The sequence below is a fragment of the Chrysochloris asiatica genome, unplaced genomic scaffold, assembly GCF_000296735.1.
Source record: "Chrysochloris asiatica unplaced genomic scaffold, ChrAsi1.0 scaffold00007, whole genome shotgun sequence".
NCBI classification, from domain to species: Eukaryota; Metazoa; Chordata; class Mammalia; order Afrosoricida; family Chrysochloridae; genus Chrysochloris; species Chrysochloris asiatica.
This window is the reverse complement of record NW_006408525.1, coordinates 22,579,689-22,589,588: the sequence shown is the minus strand read 5'-3', so window position 1 is coordinate 22,589,588 and position 9,900 is coordinate 22,579,689. Positions and strand designations below refer to the sequence as shown.

General features: G+C 39.5%; 1 protein-coding gene and 1 pseudogene across 1 annotated transcript in view; both read right to left on the bottom strand.

Moving 5' to 3' along the window:
• The window catches only part of SKAP1 (src kinase associated phosphoprotein 1), a 458,887-nt gene that overhangs the window by 261,894 nt on the left and 187,093 nt on the right, over positions 1-9,900 (bottom strand). The window lies entirely within an intron of this gene.
• LOC102829492 lies at positions 3,766-5,919 on the bottom strand (annotated as a pseudogene).

The window sequence follows — 9,900 nt, the reverse complement described above, 5'->3', positions numbered from 1 at the left end:
GCCTCCTCAATGTAGAGTTGACCATGATGATGTGAATAGAATTAAGCTCGGGGGAGAAAAGAGGCATTCTAAATATTAAGTTAAAATCCATCCTTTTTGTCACTATTTGGTTCAACAATTCAGGTCAACTAAATACTCTTGGAGCACTTAACCTGTGACAGGCATTGTGCTAGACAATCAAGGAACCAGAGTCCAGTGAGGGACTAAACACAGAATTGATGTGGGAAATGATTGGAAGAAGTCAAAGCACTTGATCACTGGGTCGAATTGAACTGCAAGTTCAGTGGTTCAAACCCACCAGCTGCTCCTCGGAAACCCTATACAGGATTATTATGAGTCAGCACTGACTCGATGTCACTTAACAACAATATTTTGGGCAACTCTACATTTTAATAAAAATTTTGTCTTAAAATTTTAAAGATCACATAAAAATTTTTTAATAAAACATATAAACAAAAAGAACCAAAATATATTTACTAGCCCAGTTAACTCTACCACTCATCTTTCAGTCTGTCATATTGTGGTGGCTTATGTGTTGCTGTGATGCTGGAAGCTATGCCACTGGTATTTTAAATACCAGCAGGATCACTCATGGTGGACAGGTTTCAACAGAGCTTCCAGACTAAGACAGACTAGGAAGGAGACACACCACTTCTGAATGGTTAGTCACTGAAAACAGTATGAAGAGCAGTGAAACACTGTCTGATATACCACCAGAAGATAACCCCCTCAGGTTGGAAGGCACTTAAAATATGATTGGAAAAGAGCTGCATTCTCAAAGTAGAGTTGATCTTAATGATGTGAATGGAGCAAAACTTTCAGGATCTTCAATTGCTGATGGTCCATAACTCAAAATGTGAAGAAAGAGTTTCAAACATCCATTAGTAACCAGAACACAGAACGTACAAAGCATAAATCTAGAAAAATTGGATGTCATCAACAATGAAATGGAATGTATAAAGATCTATATCCTACACATTAGTGAGCAGAAATGAACTAATATTGGCCATTCTGAATCATGGTTTACTGTCAGGAATGACAAATTACAGAGGAATGGCATTGCATCCATTGTCAAAAGAGCATTTTAAGATCTTTCTTGAAGTTCAATGCTGTCTGTGATAGAATAATATTCACATGTCATAAGGAAAAACAGTAAATAACACTATTAATTAAATTTATGCACCCATCAGTAAAACCAATGATGAAGAACTTGAAGAATTCTACCAACTTTTTCAGTCTGAAATCAATCAAACATGCAATCAAGATTTACTGATAATTAATGGTGACTGGAATGCTAAAGTTTGAAATAAAGAAGGATCAGTGGTTGGAAAATTGGCTTTGGTAATAGAAGCAATGCTGGCGATCACATGGTAGAATTTTGCAAAATAAAATACTTATTCATAGCAAATAACTGTTTTTCAACAACATGAAAGGTGACTGACCATACACGTGGACCTGACCAAATGTAATACATAGGAATCAAACTGGATATATCTGTGGGAAGAGACTATTGAAAAGTTCAATAATTATTAGCCAAAATAATGCCAGGGGCCAACTGTGGAACAGACCATCAATTGTTCATATGCAGGTTTAGGCTCAGGCTGAGGAAAATTAAAGTAGGTCACGAGAGGCAAAATATGACCTTGAATATACCTCAACTGAATTTAGAGACCAGATTTGATGCATTAGACACTGGTGACCGGACCTGAGATGTTGTGGGATGACATCAATAACACCGTACACAAAGAAAGTAAAGGTCATTAAAAAGACAGAAAGGACTAACTAACATGGATGTCAGAAGAGACGCTGACATTTGCTCTTGAGCTAACGCAACTAGGAGAAATGATGAAGTCAAAGAGCTGAACAGAAAATTTCAAAGGGTAGCTAGAGAAAATAAAGTCAAGCATTACAATGAAATGTGCAAAGACATGGAGTTATAAACCAAAAAGAAAAAAACACTCTTAGTATTTCTCAAACTGAAAGAACTGAAGAAAAAATGGTATCTATGTGTCTGCAAAGGGAACCATTCCACAGGCCCAATGAATAAGATATAAAAGCTATCCAGCTATGGAAACAAGGCCAGATGATTTCTAAGACCTATTGGTGATATATATATATATTTTCCTGGTAAGAGTTAGTTTCTTTTTATTTGGAAATAGCTTATTGTCGACCTTCATTAATGTTGACGCTGACTTATAATGTTAGGAATCAAAGTAGAGAATAATGCCGAAACCCATATTCAACAATGTACTTTACTTTTAGTTACAGAATTTCTTTGCCTAAAACAGTCACAGAAGAGGTGTTCATTTTGTTTGCTTACTTTACCTTTTAGATTTGCTCCCCACTCCCACCACCCCACCACCCCCAGTTGCTGGGCTCACATGACGTAAAGATATAAACCAAATGGCTATCTGAAATTCTGGTAGCATAGTTAAGTTATAAGCAAGTGCTTAAAGCTCAATATAAGACCTTCAGTAAAGCTAAAATCACTTATTGCCTGAGTCAAGCAGGTGATAAACCTTTTCCTCCTCACTTGCTGCCCTCCAACCATAACCTTCTGTTGAAGAAAACAGTAGAAATGGGATTGGTCTTTGAGCCAATGGAAATGATTTTAGGTGTTCTAAACAGTGAGGAAGCCTAAACAAATCTGTTTTGACACAGGACTACTAAATGGGGACTGAAGACTCCAAAAACTCAAGGACAAATTCATTGAAAGGGGAGAAGACGGGGATTCTCAGACTCAATAGTTACTGTTATTTTCCATCAACAATAAAACATTTTTACATCTTATAAGAATAAGAAAGTAACAGGATGACAAGATGCATAGAGTCAAAACAACTTCACATATGGGGTTGAAACCCAGCTGCCAGGCAATGAATCCATCCCAAGTGCAGCTCTTTAAACCTGTAAAACTGAGAGTCTCGAGCAGGCCCTTAGAGAACACTACCTTCCTCCCTGTAATGATGTACTTCAGTTGCCTTTTTTTCAGATCTCAAAGGGAAAATATCAAGAGAAGAGACTGCTTTCCATATTCCTGGTGTTAACTGGCACTCTCTGTACTTAGCAGCCACTGGAAAGTAAGCTACCTCAAGAGCTACCTGGAACGAACCTTTACCAAAAGCCTACTCTTCTATTTCATTATAATACCAGCCCAGAATACCAAGAAAATGAACAGAACTTGGTTGGTATGTTTTGAATGTGCAACCATATCACATTATGATGAATAAGCAGGCAGGAAATGTACCAATATATTCTACTAATCTAAAAACAATGCTACTTGCTCTTAATCATCTCTGATGGTTATTTTTCAAGCCATGCTTGTATTTTTTATGGTGAAGGGCTCTATCTGAAATTCTCTGCAGGTCTTTTGCTTCTGAGTCAAGCTGTATACCAAAGAGTTTTCTTGCCCTAAAGGTATTGCCATTTATCTGAGTTGATTTGCAAATTCAGACTTTGAAACACAGGGCAGAATCAAGAATGGTGTCTCCGTGACAGAAAAGGTATGCTGAGAACAAAGACCTCGGGAGTGTTTATAACAGCGGGATGGAGGGACCAGGGAAAGCCACTCCCAACATACGGGCAGAGTTCACAGTTTAACACATTGTACAAGGAAGTCAGCTGATTGGGCTGCCTTTTCAAATAGGACTTAAAACAAAGCCAGAAACTCTTCCAGGTGTGGTCTTGAAGACTAACTACAGACACCTACTACAATCACTTCATCAGAGAGGCGTGCAGGGATCTGACTGCAGAGGCTGGGCCACGTCATTACAGAATATGTTTGGAAAACCTTCGAGTCCTGACACTGCCATGGTTGCTGAACATGAGACAAGGGTCAAATCTATACCCGGGGTCAAAACCCCTGGAGTGCGACAAGTTTGTCCAGAACAGGACTGTAACATCATTAACCGATAGTTCATCTTTCCTAGGAGCTCTGGGTCTATAGTTTTAACAATGTTAGTGATTTGGTGTGGGTCTGCCGTCAGATTATAGACTTCCACGAACACCTCCTGATCATCAAACTCGCAATACTGCAAATTCCACAGCGCTGACATCGTCCTTACGCAAGCATATGTGTTGTTATAACCATCTTCACGTACGCTGTCTGGGAAACATTGGGATACTCCAGGACCCACAGAAGGACACGTTGGGTCAGAGACATTATGGCCTTCTCCTTGATATTCCACCAGGGCATCTGATTGCCAGGTGACATTACTAGCTCCTCTCAAAATGGGCAAGAAAGACATCCCATCCATCTGTGTCTTATTCACATCATAGCCAGCCATGTCCAAAATAGTAGGACCCAAGACAATGTTGGCAACAAGCACCTTGCTTGTCTGATTTGGTTTGATCCGAGGACCTCAAACCAACAGTGGAACTTTGATGTCAAACTCATACAGCTGTCTTTTGTCTACCAGCAAAGAAAACTGTCCTGTGTGATAGCCATTGTCTGATGTATAAAAGATGTAAGTGTTGTTGGGCTCGCCATGGAACTCCAATCTCTTTATCAGTTTCTCCACAAGGTCATCAACTGAGAGTAGAGTCTGCCACCTTCTCCTAAATGCTTTGTCTAAAAACTGTAGTGAAGAATTGCTCATTGGAGTCTTGGCTTGCCTGATTAACCAGTGCATGTATGTTGAAATTTTCGTCTCTTGGTGCAAACACATTCTGGAAGCTCTTTTGATATTGGGGTGCAGCTGTCCATGGTGAGTGAGGTGCTGGAGTGGAGATCATCATCAAGAATGGCTCATCCACAGACTCTAGCCACCTAGTAGACATAACAAACTGTCCCTCATCTGATTATTCAGTAATGCTTGTTAGTAATCTCATAATGAGCCCTGGATATCCACAGACAAATGTAAAAACCTTCCCTAAAAGCCGAGACTGTAAATTCCAAAAAGGCAAGTCCCCCCCCCCCCAAAAAAAAAAAAGCTAAAGAGGATAGAGAGAAACACTGTTAACTGATGATATATGGAGGGGATAATAATCAATGTAATGAAACAAGCTATATGAATGGTTGAATGTGAAGCTGATGATGTGCCCTGTAAACTTTCACTCAATCCAAAATAAAAACATTTAATTAAAAAAAAAAGCTAAAGTGAATAGAGAGAAATACTGTTAACTGATGGTACATGGGCGGATTATAATTATTGTAATGAAACAAGGTGTATGATTTATTGAATGTAAAACTGATGATCTGCCCGGTAAACTTTCATACAATCCACAATAAATACCTTAAAAAAAATAAAAAATAAAAATAAAAGAATGGCTCAGAGTTAGATTTGTAGTCCAGGTAATCCAAGGAAACGTTAGCCAAAACATCTGTCAGATAGTCTACACTGTAGTTTTCACCATGATTCTGGGCTTTCCCATTGATAGAAAGGGTATAATTGTAGTATTCAGAATTCTTTTCCAATGCGTACCAGTAAGTCCAGCCTGGAGGAATGTGCTCTAGGCCACTTGTACCAGGGGCTCCATACTCAGTTAGGTATTTCCCTGCAAAAAAAGTTTGATAACCACACATTGATCTGAGAATTGCTGGAAAAGTATTTGGTTCTTGGCTCTTGCCAAGAGCTACTACTGCAGTTTCCCTCTAACATGTTGTTAACAACGGGATGATTATGTGGGTACTTCCCTGTCAGGATACTGGCTCAGCTGGGGCAGCATAATGCAGTTGGCACATAAGCACTGGAGAATGCCATCCCCATTTCTCTGATGAGGACCTTGGTTTTCTTAAGGGGTGTCTTCATCCTGGTCATCTATGAGAAGCAGCACCACATAGGGCCTCCGAGAGCCCGCCACCACTCGGGAGAAGCCCAGGAACAGCAGCACCAGTAGAGCTGGGCTGCAGCTACTGCAGGCAGGTAGACAATGGGGACTGACCCGCCAGGGCCCATCTGGGGCAAGAGGCAGCAGCCGCATGGCAGACAGGCCACCGGGGGAGGGGAGACCCGGGTAGGATGGAGGGATGCGCAGGTGGCGGGGAGGGCAAAAGGTTGATGAGTCGCATGTAGGAAGAGAAGGCCGTGCAGTGAAGGCTGAGGTTGGGGTCCTATTGGTGATATTTTTGATGCAATAAAATTTATCTAATCAATAAAGAAACCAAATGACATATTGCATTTGACAAATCTTCTGCAAAGGACCTCCTTAAAGTATTAAAGAGCAGAGATATAATTTTGAGGACTAATATACGCTTGACCCAAGCCATGGTATTTTCAATAGCCTCACATACATGTGAAAGTTGTACAATAAGGAAGAACACAGAAAAATTGATGCATTTGATTTATGGTATTGGAGAAGAATATTCAAAGTACCATGGACTGCCAGAAGAATAAACAAATCTGGAAGAAGTTGGAAGAGGTATGGCCAGAATGCTCATTAGAAGTTAAGTTGACGAGACTTCAATTCTCATACTTTGGACATGTTATTTGGAGACGTCCTGGTGTGGTGCTGTGGGTAACTGTGCTGGACTGCAAAATCGTTTGAACTGCAAGGCTGGCAGTTCAAGCTCACCAGTCTCTTCTCAGAAACCCTATACAGGGTTTCTATGGGTTGGAACCGACTCAACAGCACTTAACAAAGTTGCTAGAGAAAGGTATCATGCTTGGTAAAGTGGAGGATCAGTGGAAAAGAGGAAGCTCCAACAAGACGGATTGACACAGTGGCAGCAGCAATGGGCTTAAACATAACAGTTGTGAAGCTGGCGCATGACTGGGCAGTGTTTTGTTCTGTTGTGCATAGGGTCACTATAAGTCGGCACACAGCAACAAAAACAACGTATCTTTCATTAAAATGAAAAATACATAAGATGGTTGGTTCTCTCTCTCTCTCTCTCTCTCTCTCTCTCTCTCTCTATATATATATATATATGTGCTAACATTAGTTTTCTGAAAAAAATGTCTCTAAAAGAGGTGAGGTAAGCTTGTGGGTAGGGAGAACCTTAAAAAAATTTACTTCAATGGTTATTCAGAGAATGACACATAGTCCTATGAATTTACCATACAGTTATTAGATAATAAGGGAATATTTTCTTGCTACCTATGATATAAATTATCAGAGTTTGGGAAGCCATAGATATACAGCTCAGTGGATATACAAAGGCTGAATGTTAAGACTGTAACTGGGGAGAATATGTAGGAATGTCATGAGGTGTGAGAGAGTTTATATTTTGTTTTTATCACATCGCCTCAATAGACACTAAGGAAAGTAAACTCTGGAATAACTATGAGCTTTAAAACTAAAGGAAAAAATAAAGGAGTTTTAAAATCACAATGAACTATATTCCTGATTATAAAAGAAGGGATAATTTCCTACATCAGTTATATTACCAAAGTACCATGCCAACTAAAGCAGTTATGAGTTACGTGTAAGGACCCTGTGAGAACACTTATTTTAGGTAATAGTGACATTTATTTTAAAAAGTTCACATCTGCATCTCTGGGAAAACCAAATTTTCAAATGTAGACAAGGAAAGGAAAGATCCATGTCCAGTTTCTGCTCCATAAGAGAGATGAAAACAGTTTGGAAGGAACTCCTAAGAGATTTACAATAATGGCTAGAAGAATAGGGAGAGGGGGTGGATCGTGAATAAAGAATACAAAGGCCTGGGAGAAGACTAGGAGGTTCTCATCTTCGCTGCAGAAGGTGATGTGGAAGCTGTAGAGGGTAGTGTATAAATGTATAGAAGGCAGAGAGTGGTTCATTTCTATTTCTAAAAAAGTAGAGCAAATGAGCTTTCACTGCATCATGAGGAACTCAGGCTAGATATTAGGTCTAACATCCTGATAGTGATAGTCACTAAACACAAAATTGATTGTTAAAGGATATAATGAAATCTCTTTATCAAAATATCAATTAAGCATATAATCCTTCATAGTTTATTATTCTGAGATAGTTTAGATATAGTCCTTTTCAAAAGATAACTGATAGGTAAGTCTATTTTCTAAGGCAGTTTTCAATTCTTAAATTACATGGTATTTAATTCAAAATATTTATCCTACTTGTGGGAGTTAGAATGGCATAGAATAAATTTTGAACCGTGGTAATTCAGTTTTGTTTTTATGCCAAAATACTAATTATGTTCATTGAATTTTACAATAGAGGTAGTTTTCATCTTTTATACTTTAAACTCCCCCCACCCCCAAATTTCCCACAAAGCATTTGAAAAAAAAAAGGTTGCCATCAAGTCAACTCTGGCTTATGGAGACCCCATGTGTGTCAGAGGAGAACTGTGCTCCATAGAGTTTTTTTTCAAACTTTTTAGTGTGATTTGAGTGAAAGTTTACAGAGCCAACTGTTTCCCATCCAAAAATTCATCTACATTTTGTTTTGTGACATTGATGGCAGTTCCCACAATGTAACAGCGCTCTTCCCACTTCCTTCCTTGTTTACTATATCCATTCATCCTTCTTTCCTATCTTCTGAGCTTTATCTGGGAAAATGTTGTCCTTTTGGTCTTGTATGATTACTTGTTCTAAGGAGTACCTCACTGCTGTTACTGTTCACTCTATGTTGTTGTTGTTGTTAAGTGCTGTCGAGTCGGTTCCGACCCATAGCGACCCTGAACAGGGTTTCTGAGGCTGTAAATCTTTACGGGAGCAGAAAGCCTCCTCTTTCTCCTGTTGTGCAGCTGGTAGTTTCGAACTGCTGACCTTGTGGTTCGCACCCTGATTTGTAACCACTACGCTATCAGAGCTCCTTAGGCTTGTTTATTGTTTGGTGAAGGTTGAGCCATGGAGGTGAGTTCAGTTCCAGACCTGAAGACAAAGGGCCATATTCTCATAGGTTCCCCCAGTCTCCTTCAGACCAGTAAGTCTGGTCTTTATACAGTTTTGAGTTCTGTTCCACATTTTTCTCCCACTCTATCCAGGACTCTCCACTGTGATCCCTTTCAAAGGAGACAACAGTGATAGTCAAGCACCATTGAGTTCTGCTTTCAGGATAGTGGAGGCTGAGTTTATTGTGGTCCACTAGTCTTGAGGACTAATTGTTCCCATGTAGCTTTGATTTTCTTCACGCTTTCTTGTTCTGAGCAAGGAGAGACCAATAGTTGCACCTTCAATGGCTGCTTACAAGCTTTTAAGACCGCAGTCACTACTTAGCAAACACGGAGAGTGTTGTCTTTTGTGGACCATTTTGTGCCAGTTGACTTTGATGTCCCTGTAACTATGCTCCTGAGCCTCCAGGACCAGTGACTCAAAGTGCAAAACCTAACCCAGCAGTGGTAATTTTAGAGACCATCTAGTTTAGCTCCTTAGTCAGTACATCAAGAAGCAGTATAGAATAGTCCAAGATTTGGTAAATCATAACTCATGGGTCAAATTCAACCCACTTGCTGTTTTTTATGGCTTATATGCTTCAGGGAGTCCAGGTGTGGCGCTGTAAGATAAGCAGTAGACTGCCAACCAACAAGGTTGGTGGTTCAAATCCACTAGTCACTCCTAGGAAACCCTATATAGACTCACTATGAGTCAAAATGGACTAGATGGCACTTAACAACAATATTAGCTTAGTATGCCCTTTAATTTACTGGGGGGATCAAAAGGATGATATTTTACAATACTTGAAAACTATATGAAATTCAAATTTCTGCAGGTATTTAAAAAAGTTTAGTTGAAACATGGCCTCATTCTTTCATCTTTGTATTGTCTATGGATACTCTGGGACTATAAGGTGAGCATTAAATAGCTGCAACAGAGACAGGATGACCCACAAAATCTAAAATATTCTCTGGTCCTTTACATAAAATCTTGTTGACCTCTGGTGCACTGAATACAGTACATTAGGTAAGAAGCTAGACTACCTGGGTATGATCCAGGCTATGTGATCTTGGAAAAGGTAGTACACCTCAGTTTCCTGATCTGTAAAATGGAGAAAATAAAGATATTTACCTAATAACGTTTA